Genomic DNA, 21,206 nt, shown 5'->3' on the forward strand with positions numbered 1-21,206 from the left:
AGTGTGTCTAATACTGTCAGAACATGCATTTCAGGAAGAACTGGGAGGTCCAGTCTGTGTAACTCCATGGAAGGTTTGGTACACCTCTCTGGTGAGGGGTTTGGCCTGTGAGAGGTGGTGTTCCTGTCATTTGCTAATTCAGCCTTTGTTATTCCCATGTGGTTCACCAGTATCTGAGCAGAGTTTGGCTTCATGTCAGCTGGGGACATAGGTGGTGCATCCCTTTAGTCACAAAGGCCCAAAAGTGATCAGTCAGTCCCTCCAGCCACTTGAATGGTGTTTACTCAATGATTTTATTCAATGAGATAGAATTAAAGTATGTTTAGATCCTGAAACTTTTTTTTTTTGGATGGGGAGATAGGGCTGAAAAACATACTCCATCAGATGTTTGAAGAAAGCAATCTGGTGTGAGGATTCTTGCATTAAAAATCTGTCTCTGAGGCTGAAACTGCTATTTTGGTATGCTTTACTGTGGCATCTAACAGGCAGCGAGGGAAAAAAAAAAAGAAAAAGAAAAAAATAAGGGAGGGTTGTTTGTCTTCTGTGACAATGATTTAGACCCCAAACCTTGATCGTTAACTTCATCTGTAGTCAAACGAAATTTTGTAGTGTCTTTTTAAGGGCCAGGCAATTTTACCACCAAATAAAATATTTGTCTTTTATCCACATTACCATACTACTGACAAGTCCTTGCCTCAGAACTCATCATTTAGCAATGTGTAGTTGTTTCCAGAGTGTGTCTAATACTGTTGGAACAGGCGTTTCAGAAAGAAACGAGAGGCCCAGTCTGGGTGACTCTGAGGGGGGTTCAATACACCTCTCTGGTGCGGGTTTGGCCTGTGAGAGGTGATGTTCCTGTCATTTGTCAATTCAGCCTTCGTTATTCCCACGTGATTCACTGGTATCTGAACAGAGTTTGGCCTCATGTCACCTGGGGACATGGGTGGTGCATCCCTTTAGTCACAGAACGCCCAAAACTCATCAGTCCCTCCAGTTACTTTAATGATGTTTGACACTAAAAAATACTCCGTTTTTAAGAACATTAATCACACTGTCTCTTTTTAAGCATAGTTTTCACAGCCCCTGGCCTAGAATGGAAATGTCACTACCGGGCATCAGCAATCACAGACTTGGCTATTTTAACAAAGTTGGGAGAAAACAGTGCTGGTGGCCAAGTGAGTTGTCCGAGTTATTAAGAGTTGTAGCAAGTCGTGATACAGTCAGGGTTAGGTTCCTGTTACTTACCACTGTTTCTGGCACCACGGCTTGTTGTGGCTGCCCAGGGGGCCTCTGGGACTCGGGAATCTGAGACTATAATGGGAGAGGGGAAGTCCAGGTCCTCCCAGAAAGGAGATGTCTCAGAGTAACCTCATGCGGCCTGCACGTGCCTGGCCCCTGTGCCAGTTTGCACTCAGCTGGAGTACCAGTTAATCCTTCCCAGGTCTGTATGGAGTTCTCGGCTTCCAACAGGGAATGCGCAATCAGGACATTGGGGCTATTTATCATGGTTTCAGGGCAGGCTCAGCTGTCTTCACTTCACATTTATTATATAACTCCTACAGAAGAAAGCAGAAGAAAGTGTCTCCAAATGGAGATGCGGTGGGCAGGGAACACAGAGGAGGAGAATCAGTACTATTTCCAGGTAGAATATTATTGGCTGAGAATCATAGGAGGTCAAAGAATTTTAGAGATGGAAAGATCACAAATATAAAGTCACCTAAATCTTTTAGCTTATATTTGTAGAAACAAAGGCTCAAATAAGGTAGGTGACTTATCTAAGTTCATAGCGATAGTTAGCTATGTCAGGATTAAGGTTTTTTTCAAAAGTTGAGTTTTCTGTTTTTCTCTCACTCTCTACCTACCTGTAATTACAACAAACACCTACCTCTGGATTTCAGCTAAGAAAATTATATTATTCTCAAAATCCCTATAATATAGGGATTACTAAAATTATGTAATATTAAGTAACTTTTATTTTCACGCTTATTTGTTAGGTCCAGGGATTGTTTCCTTTTGGCTATAGCAAATCCATCATTATTGAGTTTCTGCACCTTAAAAATTAAGGAATTTTCTTCTCTTTCCCTCTGTTTGCCTGGCAGCATCCTCAATCAAAAACAAACACGCTGTTAATCGGTGAGAAAAAAGGAGAGAGAAAAATCTTCAAAAATTGTGTTTAGCCCCATCTGGCCTTAGAAAAACATGGGAATTGGTGATCAAGTAAATTCAGCAGGATGGCTGCCTTTCAAGGGAAACAATATCTGGATGTTTCTATGTCTAGACCACAGAGGAAAAATGCTTCCTTGGTAATTAACCCATTGAAAGCAGAACAGGCCCACGTGGCTCTGAGAAACAAATATAGAGAAGAGTTAGAAAGATGCAGTCACTGAAGATTCAGCCTACACTTGGCATTGCTGGTGATAGGCTTATAAAAGCTTGCTCACCAGTTTGTATTTGAGAGTTTTCAATCCAGAATCTAGGTAGTGTGAAGAATGAATAGGGGATGGTAAGAAGTTATTTCTTTTCTTAACCAGCCAATGGTATTTTTCATTTTACTGTCCCCATTTCACTCCCTGTTTGCATGCCACTGCTAAGAGTCTTGTAGAAACCTCCTTCCTCCTGGAGTAAGAAGCAGGGACCCTGTAGTTCAAGCCTTAAGGACATTTTCACTGAGAATTAAAAGATGAGAAGGTTACTTAGACAAGTGGTTTGTCTGGGTGCTGGAGAGGAAATTTATGTGAATCCTGGTAGAATTATGGATCACAGTTCAATTAGATAATCTCAGTCTTTGAGTTCTGCATCATTTGTAAAAGCTGGATGTGAGTTGATGTATCAATACATCATTACCCACATAGATAATTTATATTAAAAAATATTTTGGAGGCAAAGGCCAGATTGCAATCAAATATTTTGAACTTCTTATGTACACATTACACATTAACATTCATAGAAAAGGAAAGGGTTCCTTTTACTTCAAGTTTCCTAAGTATAATTTGCATATCCCTTCCATAAGCATTTATTAAATGCTGATGCATACTCACAGAGATGTTTAAAATCATGGGGATCCAAAGAGATAAACACACAGTGTTTACTCCTGAAATGTAGTCTGTATTTAGAAACAAAATACATACAAAAACCAAATGTACACCTTATCATTAATATATAAATGACATAACAATTTTGAGAAATACACAGTAGAAGCATGGCTAGAATGTGTTGAAGATAGTTGGAAAAGGATTTTTATAAACTTCAGTTAATTGACAAAAGAATGGTATAAGGAATGTTGAAAGAAAAAAGATCACTCAAACTAATCTCCTAGTTTCATTCCCTTGCAAGCCTTTTCTATATTCAGGCATAATTTTAGAAATCTCCAGTGGAGCATGAGTCCATCCCTGATGTAGCTTTGCCTTCCTTTCCAGTCTCTTCCACACCTTGTGCCTTCTTTCCTGCCTCCCTCTTGTGAAAGCCCCCCCCCCCGCCCCTTTCTCTACCATGTAGCTCTTCATTGTGGGACCTTCAGCTTTTGCCTAGGATCCTCTTTTTTCACCACCATATTCCATCTCCCCTCCCTTCACCTCTTTGAAGCTTTGGCACTGCATCTTCCAAGAATCCTTCCTGAAACTTTTACTCCTCCTCCTCCTCTCCTGTTTCTTTGTCTTTTCCTAATCTGACTTCCTCCCTCCTCCCACAGTTTGTATTAAATGAACCTCTTTGGTAAACCTATAAAAATCCTTGACAATTTTAATCTGTGTATTGGCCATATTAGATTTTAATGATCGATTTCTGTGTCTGTCTTTCCAGCTGTGATGTGAGCACTTTGAAAGGAGGAATCATCTCTTATTAATGTTATATTCTTTAGTGTCTGTGTCAATAGAAAGAGTTCCATAAAGTTTGTTGAATGAACCAACAAAAGAACCTCATATATAGTACTGAATTAAAAAATACACAGACTCTGCCCTCAGGGATTTTATAACCTAGTAGAGAAGATAGACAACACACAAACATGACTACAAGTCTGCTAATGCAGTGAAGCAAATAAAATGAGTTTTGAGATAGAGAATAATGGAGCAGATTGCTTTAGTTGAGAGATTATAAATGTTAGGTTGGAATGGAATCCACTGTGGCTGGTTCTAGAAGAAAGGGAATTTATCGACATATAAAACATGGCTCACAGAGTCTTTGGGAAACTTAGGAAGCCAGAAACAATATCCAGTCACATTACACGGGGCTGCTCCAGCAAGAGCAGCTAGCCACCATCACTTGGCTCCCAAAATACAGCTTTAACAACCCCCCACTTCCTCAGTGATGCTCAGGATGGGCTCTCAGGATATCCACAATTACTGCCCTGAAGAGCTTGGCACTTCCGTCACCTGCTTTCAGAAAGGCAAGTTGTAGTGAGACCAATTCCTCATGTTGGTCCCTTCCCAGTGGAAGGCTAACTCTGGTGCAAGTGACTGGCAGATTCTGGGTCACAGATCTGCATTCCAGCTGCCATTACAGCTGGGAGGTTGAATTTTGATATCTGCCTTGAAGAGGCAGGACTTATAATACAGGGATCTCCTACATTATGAGAATTTCCATTAATATAAAAGAAGAGTCAAGAGATGCTAAATAGCAACACATATATCTATTGTCCCTGCAGGTCAATAAAGAGCTATCTGAGAAGGTAGCATGAAGGTTACCTGAAGGATGACAAAGAACTCACCAGGCAAAATAACCAGAGGTTAGAAGAAAATGTAAAATGTTTTATTTATGGCAGGGAAATTCTCATCAGCTTCCAGAAACTGAAAGAATTCTGTATGGCTGAAGAGTGATGAGTAATGGAGAGGGGGGCCTGTGATGAGATTAGAGAGGGGACCAATGAGTAAAAGCATAGTGGTAAGATGTGAAAGAGTTTGTATTCTAAGTTCTATAGGAAGCCCTTAACGGTTTGAAGCCAGGGGCATGAGATGATCCAATGTATACTTTGCAAAGTTTAGACTGACTTGTATGTGGAGATTAGGTTGAAAAGGGGCAAGAGAGGGAATGGGAAGAGTCTAGCAAGGAGTCTAGGGATTCTCCAGGTGAGAGATGAATGTGGCTTAGACTGAGGTGTTGGCAGTGGTTAAAAGACAAGTGGGGAGAATTTGAGATATAACTTGGAGGTTAAAATGTTTGCACTTAATGCTAATCCATATTGTGCGTGGCTGGTAATAAAGAAGATATTAGGAAGGACTCCTAGGTTTCTAATTTTAGAACTGCTGGATGGATTCCTGAAAAGGGGAAGACTGGAGAAGGATCATATTTGGAGGAGGAGGGTGTTGGTTGAGTTTTAAGAGTTTGATTTGGAACATTGTAGTGGATGCTGAGATTGACCACCCAGATCCCCCTTTAATGAAGAACTTGTTGCTCCAGCTGTTAAAGTGCTGACAGAAGACAACCTCCACCTGTCAGTCCCTTTAGGTATCCTTTCAGAAAGCCACATCACACAGTGTCACACAGCTTCTGGGGATGTGGGAGTGTGCACATCAATGACTGATAAAAGGCTGGCCATCTTGATCCAAAAGGGGACAATCTTTAAGGTGCCTCTAGATCCACAGCTCCTCATGGGCTTAGCCAACACTGTTATTGGCCCTGCTTCTCCCTTTTTTCATGCCTGCTTTCTACAAGTATTGATTCCGGAAACTTCTGGTAAGCATCCTGTGTACTAAACACTGTTTTAGACTTTGATAATAATGATCCCATCACTGGTGTTAGGTAGATCACAGAGGTCCCTGGCACAACCATCTAGGTGTTGAAAGTTTTACTGGGGTGCATTGAGATGGCATAGCAGTATAAGGGAATCCATTAGTTAGTTCCATATAACAGACATTTGAAAAACGTGGGAAATGGAAACTAAAATAACATAAAAATTGGGTGGCTATTGCTAAGCTCAATTGATGCAGATAACCAAAAAAAGAGCATTTTAGAGGGCTTCCTTGGAGTCATACAAAGAAGGTCTAACCTCTCGTGAGAGGAGAGTGGAGAAAACAGAAGCTAGCTGAGGGTTTAATTGGCTGAACCCCAAAGGAGGGAAGATTAAACTCCCAATCAAGGTAGTTCTGCTCTGCAGTCAGTGCTCTTGTGAGGAAATAATAGGATCTTGATTCATTGTATGGGAACATCTGGATTTATAGCATGGGGATATAAATTTGTTACTTATGAGCATATAAATAACATTTAAAATCATGGGGGTAGATATTCTCACCCTAGTGAGAGAGGGTAGATATAGAAAAAATGAGCTCAGGACTGACCTCCAGTCTTAAAGTCCAACTGCAAAAGTTCAATATTGAAAGAGGATCTTACAAAGGAGATTGAAACAAGTACTAAGAGATCAGAGGAAAACTGGGGAATGTGTATCATGGAAACCAAGAGAAGAGAGAGTTCCAAAAATATATGAAAAGAAAGGAAGTATATGTAATGTTGCTAAAAGGTGAATGAATTTCAAATACACTGCACTAAGTGAAAGAAATCAAAAGGCTATATACTGTTTGATTTCATTATGACATTCTTACAAAGACAAAACTACAGGAATAGAAAGATTAGTGTACTACAGGTTGAATATGAGGGTGAGTTTACTACAAAGTAGTACAGAGGATTCTGGAGAATGATAGAATTATTCTATATATTAACAGTTGTTTGTGTATGTGTTTCTTAAGACTTGCAGGACTCTGCTACAACTGTACATATTGTGTATATCAGTAATTTGACCTTTTTTAGTGCTGTATTGAAGTCTATTGTGTGGACCCTACTTGACAAATTATGGGTTGTTTCAAATTGTTGGTGATTATAAATAAAATTATTTGTGTATACTTTTCAGTGTGAACATAAGGAGGTTACTTTGTCATATGGTAATTGTACATTTAACTTTATAATAAACTCCTGAACTGTTTTTCATCCTGAACTACTTTACAATCCCATCAACAAGATATGAGATTTCCAGGTGCCTTAAATCATTGTCATCACAGGTTGAAAATTTATTTTAGTCGTTGTAAGAAATGTTTAATGACATCTCATTGTAGTTTGCATTTCCAAAATGACTGTGGGCATAGTTTCATGTGCTTATTTGCCATAAGTTTGCCTTACTTGGTTATGTCTGTTTTGCCCATTTTTTATTGGATTGTTCATTTTCTTAATATTGAGTTTTGAGAGTTATTTACATAATCTAGATCTAAGTCCTTTATCAAAAATGTGATTTGCAATATTTTCTCCCATTAGCTGTTTCATTCTCTTAACTGTGTCCTTTGAGGAGAAGTTGTAATTTTGATAATATTTACCCTGTGTATAAAATTCTTTGTTGATAGTATCTGTCTTTTGCATTCTAAAGATGTCACTCCATTGTTTCCAGCTTTCATAGATTTTAGTGAGAAGTCTGCTGTAATTTTGGTTAAAGTTATTCTGTATATCTTTTTCTCTACTTCCTTCAGGGTTTTCTCTGTATTTGGTTTTCAGCCAAAATCATTCTGTGTAAATTTCTTTTTAAAAAGCCTATTTGGTGTTTTTGAGCTTCTTGGAATTATAGTTTGGTAACTGTCAATAATTTTGGAAAATTTTTGGCATAAGCTCTTTAAATATTTCTGTTCTGTCTTCTCTTTCTGACATTTCTTTTTCAAAAAATTTTATTGAAGTATAGTTGATTTACAATGTTGTGTTTAATTTCTGTTGTACAGCAAGGTGACTCAGTTATACATATATATATTCTTTTTCATATTCTTTTCCATTATTGTTTATCACAGGGTACTGAATATAATTCCCTGTGCTATACAGTAGGACTGTTTCCGACATTTCAGTTTCACTTGTTTAGAATTTTTGGTTTGTGCCACAGCTCTGGGGTGTTCTGTATTTTTCTTTTTTCTTTTAAAATTCACTCTCTTTGGACTTCCCTGGTGGCGCAGTGGTTGAGAGTCTGCCTGCTGACGCAGGGGACGTGGGCTCGTGCCCCGGTCTGGGAGGATCCTGCATGCCGCAGAGCGGCTGGGCCCGTGAGCCATGGCCGCTGAGCCTGCGCGTCCAGATCCTGTGCTCCATGGCGGGAGAGGCCACAACAGTGAGAGGCCCGCATACAGAAAAAAAAAAAAAATCAGTCTCTTTAATAAACTTATGGTTACCAAAGGGGAAGGGGTGTGAGATGAACTGGGAGATTGGGATTTACATACCTACACTACTATGTATAAAGTAGATAACTAATGAGAACCTACTGTATAGCACAGGGAACTCTACTCAATGCTCTGTGGTAACCTAAATGGGAAGGAAATCTAAAAAAGAGCTGGATATATGTATACATATAACTGATTCACTTTGCAGCACAGCAGAAACTAACATAACATTGTAAAGCAACTATACTCCAATAAAAATTAATCAGAAAATTCAGTCTCTTTACTTTTTGTGCTTTAGTTTGGGTAATATTTATTGACTCCTCTTCATGATCATTGATTATTTCCTGAGTTATGTCAGGTTGACTGATGAGACTTTTGAAGAAGTCTTATAGTTCTGATGCAGATTTTTAATTAGTTGGTGTACTGAATCTAGTAATCTTTTCTCTATTAATATATATATTTAAAATGGGATTGTTCTAATAGTTTCTTATCTTGTACTGCCCCATTTGGTGTTTGTTATTAAGCTTTTCCTAGCCTCATAAAATAAATTGGCAGTTTCCTCTTCTTAATCAATGAAGCGGTTTGTATTTTATAGGTATTACTTGTTCCATGGAAGTTTTTTTTCCCTACATCTTTTTTGTAAAGTTATTGTATTCTGATGTTATTGTGGGGAAGAGTTTTTTTAGGTGAAATTTACATAATATAGAGTTAACTGTTTTAAAGTGTACTATTCGGTGGAAATTAGGGTAAAATTCAGTAGTATTTAGTATACTGATAATGTTGTACAACCACCAGCTCTTTGTAGTTTCAAAATTTTTACCTCATTCTATAAAAACACCTCATATACCTTAAGTAATTACTCTCCAATCCCCTCTTTCCATATCGCCTGGGAAACTTTAATATGCCTTATATCTTGATAGATTTGCCTATTCTGTATGTGTCATATAAAAGGAATCATATAATATGTGACCTTTATAATACCTGACTTCTTTTACTTAGCATAATGTTTCTGAGGTTGATCCAACTTATAGCATGTATCAGTACTATGTTTCTTTTTATAGCTGAATAATATTCCATTGTTTGAATATACCAGTATACAACAATTTGTTTAGTCATTTGTCCATTGATGAACATTTGGGTTATTTCTACCTTTCAGCTATGATGAATTATGCTGCTATGAAAATTTGGGCCCAGTTATTGTGTGGATGTATGTTTTCATTTCTCTTGAAATGAAATATATCTAGAGGTGGGATTATTGGATCATGTGGTAATTCTGTGTTTAACTTTTTGAGGAACAGGCAACTGCTTTTCATAGCACCTGTATCATTATATATTCTCATCAGCAATCTATGAGGGTTCCAATTCTTGACATCCTTGCCAGTAATTGTTATTTTACATTTTCTTGATTAAAGTCATCCTAGTGGGTGTGAAATGGTATCTCATTGTGTTTTTTTAAAATAAATTTATTTATTTGCTTATTTATTTATGGCTGCGTTGGATCTTTTTTTTTTTTTTTTTTTTTTTTTTGCGGTACGCGGGCCTCTCACTGCTGTGGCCTCTCCCGTTGCGGAGCACAGGCTCCGGACGCGCAGGCTCAGCGGCCATGGCTCACGGGCCCAGCTGCTCCGCGGCACGTGGGATCTTCCCGGACCGGGGCACGAACCCGTGTTCCCTGCATCGGCAGGCGGACTCTCAACCACTGCGCCACCAGGGAAGCCCTGCGTTGGATCTTTGTTGACGCACACAGGTTTTCTCTAGTTGCGGTGAGCAGGGTTTACTCTTCATTGTGGTGCTTGGGCTTCTCATTGAGGTGACTTCTCTTGTTGCAGAGCATGGGCTCTAGGCACATGGGCTTCAGTAGTTGTGGCATGCAGGATCAGTAGTTATGGCTTGAGGGCTCTAGAGTGCAGGCTCAGTAATTATGGCACACGGACTTAGTTGCTCCGCGGCATGTGAGATCTTCCTGGACCAGGGATCGAACCCATGTCCCCTACATTGGCAGGGGGATTCTTAACCACTGCACCACCAGGGAAGTCCCCTCATTGTGGTTTTGATTTGCATTTACTTAATGATAGATAATGATGGAGACCTTTTCATGTGCCAATGGAGAATTTATAGATCTTTGGAGAAATATCTGTTTAAGTTCTGGCTCATGCTTTTTTGTTTTTAATAATTTATTTTTTTTAATTAAAAAAAATTTAAAACATTGAAGTATACTTGATTTACAATATTATATTAGTTCCAGGTGTACAACGTAGTCATTCAATATTTTTATAGATTATCCTCCATTTAAAGTTATAAAATAATGGCTATTTTTCCCTGTGCTTCACAATATATCCCTGTTACTGATTAATTTTCTACATGGTGATTTTTACCTCAACCCCCTGCACATATCTTGTCCCTACCCCCTTTCCTTTCCCCACTGGTAACCACTAGTTCTATATATCTGTGAATGTGTTTCTGTTTTGTTATATTCATTCATTTGTTTTATTTTTTATATTCCATATATTGGTGATAACATACAGTATTTGTCTTTCTCTGACTTATTTCACTAAGCATAAATACCCTCCAGGTCCATTCATGTTGTTGCAAATGGCAAAATTTCAGTGTTTTATATGGTTGACTAGTATTCCATTATATATGTGTGTGTGTGTATATACACACACATAACATCTTCTTTATGTGTAATGGACACTTAGGTTTCTTCCATATCTTGTGTATTGTAAATAATGCTGCTAAAAACATAGGGGTACATGAATATGAATTAGAGTTTTTGTTTTCTTTGAATATATGCCAGGAATGCAACTGCTGGATCATATAGTAGTTCGATTTTTAGTTTTTTGAAGAACCTTCAGGCTGTTTTCCATAGTGGCTGCACTAATTTACATTCCCACCAACAGTATACTAGGGTTCCCTTTCTCTGCATCCTTGCCAACATTTCTTACTTCTGGTCTTTTTGACAGTAGCCATTCCGAAAGGTGTGAGGTGCTATCTCATGGTGGTTTTGATTTGCATTTCTCTAATGATTAGTGATGTTAAGCATTTTTCATGTGCCTATTGGCCATGTGTATATTCTCTTTGGAAAAATGTCTATTCAGGTCTTCTGCCCATTTTATAATCAGGTGGTTTGGTTTTTTTTTTTTAATATTGAGTTGTATGAACTGTTTATATATTTTGGATATTAACTTATCAGTCATATCACTCACAAATATTTTATCACGTTCAGCAAGTTGTCTTTTCATTTTGTTGATGGGTTCCTTTGTGGTGTAAAAGATTTTAAGCTTAATTAGGTCCCTTTTGTTTATTTTTGCTTATGTTTCTTTTGCCTTAGGAGAGAGCTCCAAAAACTATTGCTGTGACTTATGTCAAAGAGTGTTCTGCTTATGTTCTTGTCTATAAGTTATTTCCAGTCTTAAATTTAGGTCTTAATTCATTTTTAATTTATTTTCACATATGGTATGAGAAAATGTTCTAATTTCATTCTATACATGTAGCTGTCCAGTTTTCACAGCACCACTTATTGAAGGGACTATATTTTCTTCTTGTACATTTTTGCTTCCTTTGTCATAGATTAATTGACCATAAGTTCATGGGTATATTTTTTGGCTTTCTATTCTGTTCCATTGATCTATGTGTCTGTTTTTGTGTCAGTACCATTCTGTTTTGATTACTGTAACTTTGTAGTATAGTCTGAAGTTAGGAAACATGATAACTCCAACTCTGTTCTTTCTGAAGATTGTTTCGCCTATTTGGGATCTTTTGTGTTTCCAAAGAAAGTTTAAAGTTCTTTGTTCTAGATCTGTGAAAAAAGCCATTGATATTTTGATAGGGATTGCACTGAATCTATAGATTGCCTTGGGTAGGATGGTCATTTTAACAATATTCTTCCAGTCCGTGAATATGGTATATCTTTCCATCTGTTTGTGTCATCTTCAGTTGCTTTCACCAGTGTCTTATAGTTTTCCAAGTACAGGTCTTTTATCTCCTTATATTGATTCACAGGAATTTTATTCATTTTGTAAATAAAGAATCCCATATATGATTGTAAATGGGATTGTTTCCTTAATTTCTCCTTCTGATATTTCATTGTCAGTGTATAGGAATACAATATATTTTTGTATATTAATTATTAATTTTGTAAGCTGTAATTTTACCAAATACATTGATCAGCTCTAGTATTTTTTTGGTGGCATCTTTAGGATTTTCTAAGTATAGTATCATGTCATCTGCAAACAGTGACAGTTTAAATTCTTTCATTCTATTTTGGATTCCTTTTATTTCTTTTTCTTGTCTGATTGCTGCAGCTAAGACTTTCAGTACTGTGATGAATAAAAGTGGTGAGAGTGAGCATCCTTGTCTTGTTCCTGATCTTAGAGGAAATACTTTCAGATTTTTCCTGTTGAGTATGATGTTAGCTGTGGGCTTAACATATATAGTCTGTATTATGATGAGGTATGTTCCCTCTATATCCACTTTGTGGAGCGTTTTTATCATAAGTGGATAGTGAATTTTTTAAAAAAATGTTCTACCTCTATTGAGATGACCCTATGATTTTTATTCCTCAGTTTGTTAATGTGGTGTGTCACATTGAGTCATTTGCAGATATTGAATCATCCTTGCATTCTTGGGATAAATCCCACTTGATCATAGTGTATGATCCTTTTAATGTATTGTTGGATTTGGTTTGCTAATATTTTCTTGAGGATTTTTACCTTTGTGTTTAGCAGTGATATTGATTTATAATTTCCTTTTTTAATATCTTTGTCTAGTTTTGGTATCAGGGTGATGCTGACCTTATAGAATGAGCAGAAGCATTCCTTCTCTATTTTTTGGAAAAGTTTGAGAAGGATAGGTGTTAACTCTTATCTAAATGTTTGGTAGAATTCACCTATGAAGCTATCTGGTCCTGGATATTCATTTGTTGGGTTTTTTTTTTCTCCTACTGATTGAATTTTATTACTGGTAATTGGTCTGATCATATTTTTGGTTTTTTCCTGGTTCAAGCTTGGAAGATTGTACATTTCTAGGATTTTTGTTCATTTCTTTTCAGTTATTCATTTTATTAGCATATTATTTTTTGTAGTAATCTCTTATGATCCTTTGTATTTCTGTGTTGTTTTTTGTAACTTCTTTTTCATTTCTGATTTTATTGATTTGCACCCTCTATTTTTCTTAATGACTGTCTTAGATGTTTATTGATTTTATCTTTTTGAAGAACAAGCTCTTAATTCCGTTGATCTTTTTGATTATTTTTTTAGACTCTTTCATTTATTTCTGTTCTATGTTATGATTTCTTTCCTTCTACTAACTTTGGGTTTGTTAGTGTGGAACTAAATCACTAAGCAAGCAGGGCCTGCGTGGGTGCTCAGCTTAGGCTGGGGCATGTGCTGGGGCTGTCACAGGAAACTGACCATAGGTCTGTGCAGTTTCAATCTGCTTTCACTGCCTTGTTTTGGGAGTAAGCAAATGTGTGTGAGCTCTTCACAAGAGGAGTCTAAATTTCTTAAGCCCTCCTGTTAGTTCCACTGGTTTTCTAACCAGCTAAGGAGATTCGTCTTCCCAGTGTTGGACCCCAGAGCTGGGCTGCCCCATACGTGGCTCTAACTTCTCACTCCCTGGGGAGGATCTCTGCCTGTGTAATGTCCCCATCACTATCTTTTTTGTCCCCTCCCAGGGGCACAAGTCCTGACCTGATCTCTTCTTTTCCCTTCCTCCCTGGTTCACATGGATTTTTCTTACAGCCTTGGTTGTACAAGAATTTTTTTGCAGTTCTCTAGTTTGTTTTCAGTGAGAATTGTTCCACATGTAGATGTATTTTTGATGTGTTCATGGGAGGAAGTGAGCTCGCATCCTCCTACTCAGCCATCTTGATCTCTCCTTCCTTTGCTCATTTAAAAACTGTGTTGCTTGCCTTTCTGTTGTTCAGCTGTAAGTCAAGCTCATAAAAAAACAGAACAAAATGGTGGTTATGAGAGTATGGGAAGAGGGGGGATAAAATTGATGTTGTTTAACGGTACAAACTTGCAGTGAGTAGTAAATAAGCCATTGGAATCTAATGCACAATATAGTGAATTTGGACAATAATATGTAATGGGATAAATATTGATACAGTGGCAATCATATTACATATCACAATATATAAATGTATCAAAATAACACATTATACACCTTAAATTTACACATGTGGTGTGTCAAATACATTCAATTAAAAATTATTGCATTTTTATTTAAAAAACATTACCACCATGAACAATAAATACTACACTGAGAGCCAAGAGATTTAGATTTTTGGTCTTGAGTTTGTCACAGATTCTACTCTGGAACAAATGATTTTGCCTGTCTGGTGTTAGAGTTCCCATTTATGAAATAAGGAATGTTGAATATAGAACTTTGAAGATTCCTTACTGCTACAAAATGATGTGGCTCTATATGTATATGTGAACAGCTTTGAAAGGTTTTTTTGTTGTTCTTTTTGTTTTAGTAATATATCTAAATAGCAAAGTCAATGTCATCCTGTGATAAGGGCTTTTCCATCATTCTTTTTTTTTGGTGGGGGGGGACGACACTGAAACTCTGCCCCTTATTTGTTCAGTTGTTTTCTTCTGTTTCCCTCACTAGATACTTCCTTTATTTCCCCCCTTTGCAGCAAAACTTCTTGAAATTTCCTTTATTTTAAGTGTCTCTAGTTCTCCACCTCTCCTTCTCTCTTAAACTCATTCCAATCAAGCTGTCACTGCCCCCAATCCTCTGAAATTGCTCTTACCATTGTCACCAATGAAGTCTGCACTGCTAAAAGCAGTGGTCTACTTGCAGTCCTCATTGTATATGACCTATCACAGTGGTCATACTGTTTTTCTTAATATATTTTCATCTCTCATGTTCCATTCCCAATATATTTTTGGAGTTTTTCCACCTTATTGGTTGTTCTTTCTCAGATTTCATCACCAGTTTCTCCTCATCTCCCAGTCTCTTAGTGCTGGAGTACTTCAGTGTGTGTCCCTGGGCCTCTTCTCTTCATTTACATTGACTCTCTATGTAATCTCATCCAATCTCATGTCTTTAAATACTGTCCATATGCTGAAGACTTCCAAATGTATATCTCTGGACCAAATCCCACTCTAGAATACTAGACTCATACACAACTGCCTACCTGCGCTCTTTACTTGGGTGGCTAATAGGTGTCTCATACTCAACATGTCTAAAACTGAACTCTTGTTTGTTCATCTCATATCTGCTCTATTTGCAGCCTTCCCCATTTTGGTTGATAGCATCTTTCAAATTGCTTAGACTAGAAATGTAGAGGAATCCTTGAGCCTCTCTTTCTCTCATACACAATAGCCATCAGGAAATCCTATTGGGATAAGCCTCAAAATACATGTAGTGTAACTACTAATCACTTTCTTTTCTACTTCTAGGGTCTGAACTATCTCTCACCTGGATTGTTACAGTGGCTTCCTAACTGGTTTCCCTATTTCTATCTTTGTTCCTCTGCAGTCTATTACCAACACTGAATTCAAGGATATCAATTGAAAGTGTAAGTCAGGTCATAGCACTTATTGCTCACAGTCCTCTCATGGATCCCCACTTCCCTCAGACAAAGCCAAAGTCCTTAAAAGTCCTACAAAGCAGCTACATGATCTGGCCTCCCATTACTTCTCTGACCTCATCTTCTGCTACTTTTGCTACTGGTCACTTTGTGATAGTCATACTGACCCTCTTGATTTCCTTCCAACATACCAGCATGCTCTCATCTTTGCAACTTTGCCTTAGCCATTTCTTCCCCTAGAATACTTTCTTACCAGTAATTACATCACTAACATTCACCACTTTTCATGTCACCTGTACATTGAGGCCTGCCATAACTATCCTATTTAAAATTGTAGCCCACCTTTTCGTCCTAGCACTCTTGAGATCCCTTAACCTGGTTTACTTTTTCTTTTCTGCATAGCTCTTACTGCCTTATAAAACACTGTCTGTCATTTACTTACTTGTTTATATTTATGGTCTGTTTTCTGCCTATAGTCTGTAAGAGCCTGATATATTATAAGCAATGAATAAATATTTGTTGAATGAATGAATGAATCAATCAATAAATGATGTTTAAAACAGATATTATGATATCTAATGTCTAAACTAAGGTTTTAAGAGACAAAATAGAACTTTCATAAAGAACTTCAGATATTAGAATATTCTTATCAAAGATTATTTGAAATCAGTCATGGGACCCCCCACACAATTTTTCATTGAGAACAATCATTCCTATTTGTCATATAAATATACTATTTACTCTAACATTCCAGTACCTGAATTGTCCATAATATTGAATTTTCCTTAATGTTATTTGGTAGACTGCTTTTTATTGAATCTTTTATTTTCTTCTGGCTCATTGGCCCATGAAAAGCAGTGTCCCTGCTAAAATGTCTTTTTTTGTAACATATAACAGTTTGGATCATTGGGTATTTAACTCAGTGTTCACTCAGACCTGTATCCAACATCTTTCAGAAACTTCTATGTATTCCCTTTCCTCAGTTATAGTTTCCTAAGAAAAGCCTTTTTTAGGAAAGGACTGGGGAAATTACTAAAGTATACACTTGCTATTGTTTTGCAGTATCCTTCCTCAAGGGACCTGGGTTCTTTCCCCCAACCCCCATTTTAAAACTAGCATGCATCTTCCCTAACCCAGTACTGTAAGATGCAGCCTTGCTCATTCTCCTTCAATACGGTATAGTGCCTAGCTCACTTGGAGCTTTTTATTTGACTTTAATACATAAAAAATGAAAACATTAACATTAAAAGCTTGTCTTAAAGGCCTTGCCCATAAGGCATAAGTTAATTTGTAAAGAGAAATTAAATTAGTGCATAAATACAAATTACCTAATTTTCACTTTATGATGAATTTGTGAGTTGATATATTAAGTTTTAGGTCTTTCTAATGACAGTTGAGAAAATGTAATTTGCATTTGTTCTTCTGTTTCCTGTGACCCCATTCATGCTCTTCACTTTTTTCTCATTTTTTATTTTATAAATATATTAGCACCAAACATGCACTGACTATGGGCTTAGCACAGTGCTAGCCTCAAGGAACACTGCTAGGCCCCGGAATGTTGATACACATCCGGACAAAAACATTCCTTTCCATAAATTCAGCAGGTTGGCAATTAATTCCTGCAGCAGACACTTGTACAAACAGAATTCCCGAAGGAGTGGGTATCACATGTCTGGGAGACTTGTGATATTTTAGATGATGTGCATAATGTTTCGCTATTTCTTTTTGTATTATTGCCTAATGCATGACGATATAACAAACAACCAACAAAGAGAAATACACAGACAGCAAACTGTGAAAGGATATTTTTTAAACAGGCTTCATACCTTTGTATATATGCTTGAGTGGGCAAACATACACAGAGAATTCCATAATTACCAATGAACAATGTTTAAATCTGAATCTGTGAATGAGCCAGCTAAAATTGCAGAAGAAAAACAAAAAGAACAGCAATATAAGAAATATTTTGTTTGTTTCCACCCCTGTTTGGGGCAGAGGAAAAAAATTGATAAATAAATCCAAAATGTGCACTTTTAATTAATATAAAATTAGATTTTTCTTTGCCCCTATAAATAAGTGAACAATAAATATTTTAAAACTATAATTTTGAATTGGCACTGTGTTAGACAGAATGGTGGTTCCCCCATATGTCCGTGTCCTAATCCATAGAACCTGTAAACTTGTTTCTTGTACTACATGGCAAACGGGACTTTGCCGATGCAATGGAGGTTACATACCATAAAATAAAGAGATATCCTGGATTATCCAAGTCTTCCCAGTCTACTTAGATGAGTCCTTAAAACAGATAACCTTCTCTAGTTGGAAGCGGAAGAGACAGGCAGCCCGAGTCAGAAAAGAGAGGCAGCAGAAGGAGTAAACAGAAAAGAATCCAAATGTGGGAAGGATTCAATGTGCTTTTGCTGGTTTTAAACGGCAGGAGCCACTTGCAAAACCTACAGAGGAACTTCTAAAAGCTAAGGGCAGGACTTGGCTGACAGCCAGCAAAGACGAGAGGACCTTAGTCCTAATCTGAAAGAAGCTGAATTCTGTCTACAACCTGAATGAGCTGGAAGGGGTTTGTTCCAGAGTCTTCTTATAACAACCCAGTTGGCTAACATCTTGATTTTGACCTTGTGAGACATGGAACAGAGAAATTAGTGAGATAATAAACTTGTATTGTTTTAAGTTGCTACTATAGACCCCAATTCATTAGTATTGCCAAGGCACCTAGCTAAGTTGAGGTCCAAAAATTCAATTTTATATCACTGTTTTGGGGCTCATATCCATTTACCATAAAGATAAAGGCTTACGGAATGTCAGTCTCTAGACAAGCTCATAAAGCCTCAGTGTAATGTAAATCATGCCTTGAGTGTGGCGCTATTATTTTGACCGTGTCTATCCATTCTATAGACCATAATTTTCTGTCAATAAATTCATATCAAGTCTCACTATGTCTTTTTCTCTCAAGAGCAACAGTTTTTCTGGAAGAGGCATTGGAGAGCACAGTCTCTGTTAGGAGTCTGCTTGGGTAGTAACTCATAGATACAGAAAGAATTTCACCAGAGGATATAATCTTTCAGTGTTCTGAGTTGAACAATAATTACTTTTGTATGAGAAGTTTATTCCCTTGATAGTTTGTTAATCAGGTATTTACTGACTACCTATTGCATACTAGGAATTACCTTAGGGATTGAGGAAACAAAGACATAATAAGATCCTGTTCATGGTCACTGCCTTCATGGAGGTTGCAGTCTGGATGAGATAGACATGCAAAGAATAAAAACTTAAGAGAAAGAATATATGAATCCCTTGGGATGGAAGGCTTCTCAGAGGACATGGCTATCACACTCAGACTGAAAGCCGATAGAGGAATAACCCATGAATAAAGAGGATTTGGATTTGTTCCAGTTAAGATATAGATCATGTACAAAGACAAGCAGAGGAGAGGTGCTACAATCAGTTCAGAATTTCTGGGGTGTAAAGTATGAGAGAAGGAAGTGGAAGAGAAAAGAATAGATTAGTAGGAAGACACCAAATCATGAAGAGTCTTGTGCCTTATGCAAAAGACTTGATAGGAGCTTGGAAATTTATAAGCTGAGTTCTCATAAGTTTAAGATTCTTTATGTTCTTGTGTATGCACATATACACATGTGTCTATTGTCATATGCACGTGTTAGTGTGCAGAACAGATCCTCATTACATTTTTGATTTTTTTCTTTTGTTAACATCTTTACTGGAGTATAATTGCTTTACAATGGTGTGTTAGTTTCTGCTTTATAACAAAGTGAATCAGTTATACAGATACATATATCCCCATATCTCTTCCTCTTGCGTCTCCCTCCCACCCTCCCTATGCCACCCCTCTAGGTGGTCACAAAGCACTGAGCTCATCTCCCTGTGCTATGCAGCTTCTTCCCACTAGCTATCTATTTTACATTTGGTAGTGTACATATGTCCATGCCACTCTCTCACTTTGTCCCAGCTTACCCTTCCCCTTCCCCAGTCCATTCTCTAGTAGGTCTGCGTCTTTATTCCTGTCTTGCCGCAAGGTTCTTCATGACCATTTTTGTTTGTTTGTTTTTAGATTCCATATATATATGTGTTAGCATATGGTATTTGTTTTCCTCTTTCTGACTTACTTCACTCTGTATGACAGACTCTAGGTCCATCCACCTCACTACAAATAACTCAATTTCATTTTTTTTTACATCTTTATTATAGTATAATTGCTTTACAATGGTGTGTTAGTTTCTGCTTTATAACAAAGTGAATCAGTTATACATATACATATGTTCCCATATCTCTTCCCTCTTGCATCTCCCTCCCTCCCACCCTCCCTATCCCACCCCTCCAGGTGGTCACAAAGCACCGAGCTGATCTCCCTGTGCTCTGTGGCTGCTCCCCACTAGCTATCTATTCTATGTTCGGTAGTGCATACTTGTCCATGCCACTCTCTCACCTCGTCACAGCTTACCATTCCCCCTCCCCATATCCTCAAGTCCATTCTCTAGTAGGTCTGTGTCTATTCCTGTCTTACCCCTAGGTTCTTCATGACATTTTTTTCCCTTAAATTCCATATATATGTGTTAGCATGCAGTATTTGTCTTTCTCTTTCTGACTTACTTCACTCTGTATGACAGACTCTAGGTCTATCCACCTCATTACAAATAGCTCAATTTAATTTCTTTTTATGGCTGAGTATAATTCCATTGTATATATGTGCCACATCTTCTTTATCCATTCATCTGTTGATGGACACTTAGGTTGCTTCCATGTCCCGGCTATTGTAAATAGGGCCATAATGAACATTTTGGTACATGATACTTTTTGAATTATGGTTTTCTCAGAGTATATGCCCAGTAGTGGGATTGCTGATTCATATGGTAGTTCTATTTTTAGTTTCTTAAGGAACGTCCATACTGTTCTCCACAGTGGCTGTATCAATTTACATTCCTACCAACAGGGCAAGAGGGTTCCCTTTTCTCCACAGTCTCTCCAGCATTTATTGTTTGTAGATTTTTTGATGATGGCCATTCTGACCAGTGTGAGATGATATCTCATTGTAGTTTTGATTTGCATTTCTCTAATGATTAATGATGTTGAGCATTCTTTCATGTGTTTGTTGGCAGTCTGTATATCTTCTTTGGAGAAATGTCCATTTAGGTCTTCTGCCCATTTTTGGATTGGGTTGTTTGTTTTTTTGATATTGAGCTGCATAAGCTGCTTGTAAATTTTAGAGTTTAATCCTTTGTCAGTTGCTTCATTTGCAAATATTTTCTCCCATTCTGAGGGTTGTCTTTTGGTCTTGTTTATGGTTTCCTTTGCTGAAGCTTTGAAGTTTCATTAGGTCCCATTTATTTATTTTTGTTTTTATTTCCATTTCTCTAGGAGGTGGGTCAAAAAGGATCTTGCTGTGATTTATATCATAGAGTCTTCTGCCTATGTTTTCCTCTAAGAGTTTTATAGTGTCTGGCCTTACATTTCGGTATTTAATCCATTTTGAGTTTATTTTTGTGTATGGTGTTAGGGAGTGTTCTAATTTCATTCTT

This window comes from Orcinus orca, chromosome 5, assembly GCF_937001465.1.
Source record: "Orcinus orca chromosome 5, mOrcOrc1.1, whole genome shotgun sequence".
In the NCBI taxonomy this organism is placed as follows: Eukaryota; Metazoa; Chordata; class Mammalia; order Artiodactyla; family Delphinidae; genus Orcinus; species Orcinus orca.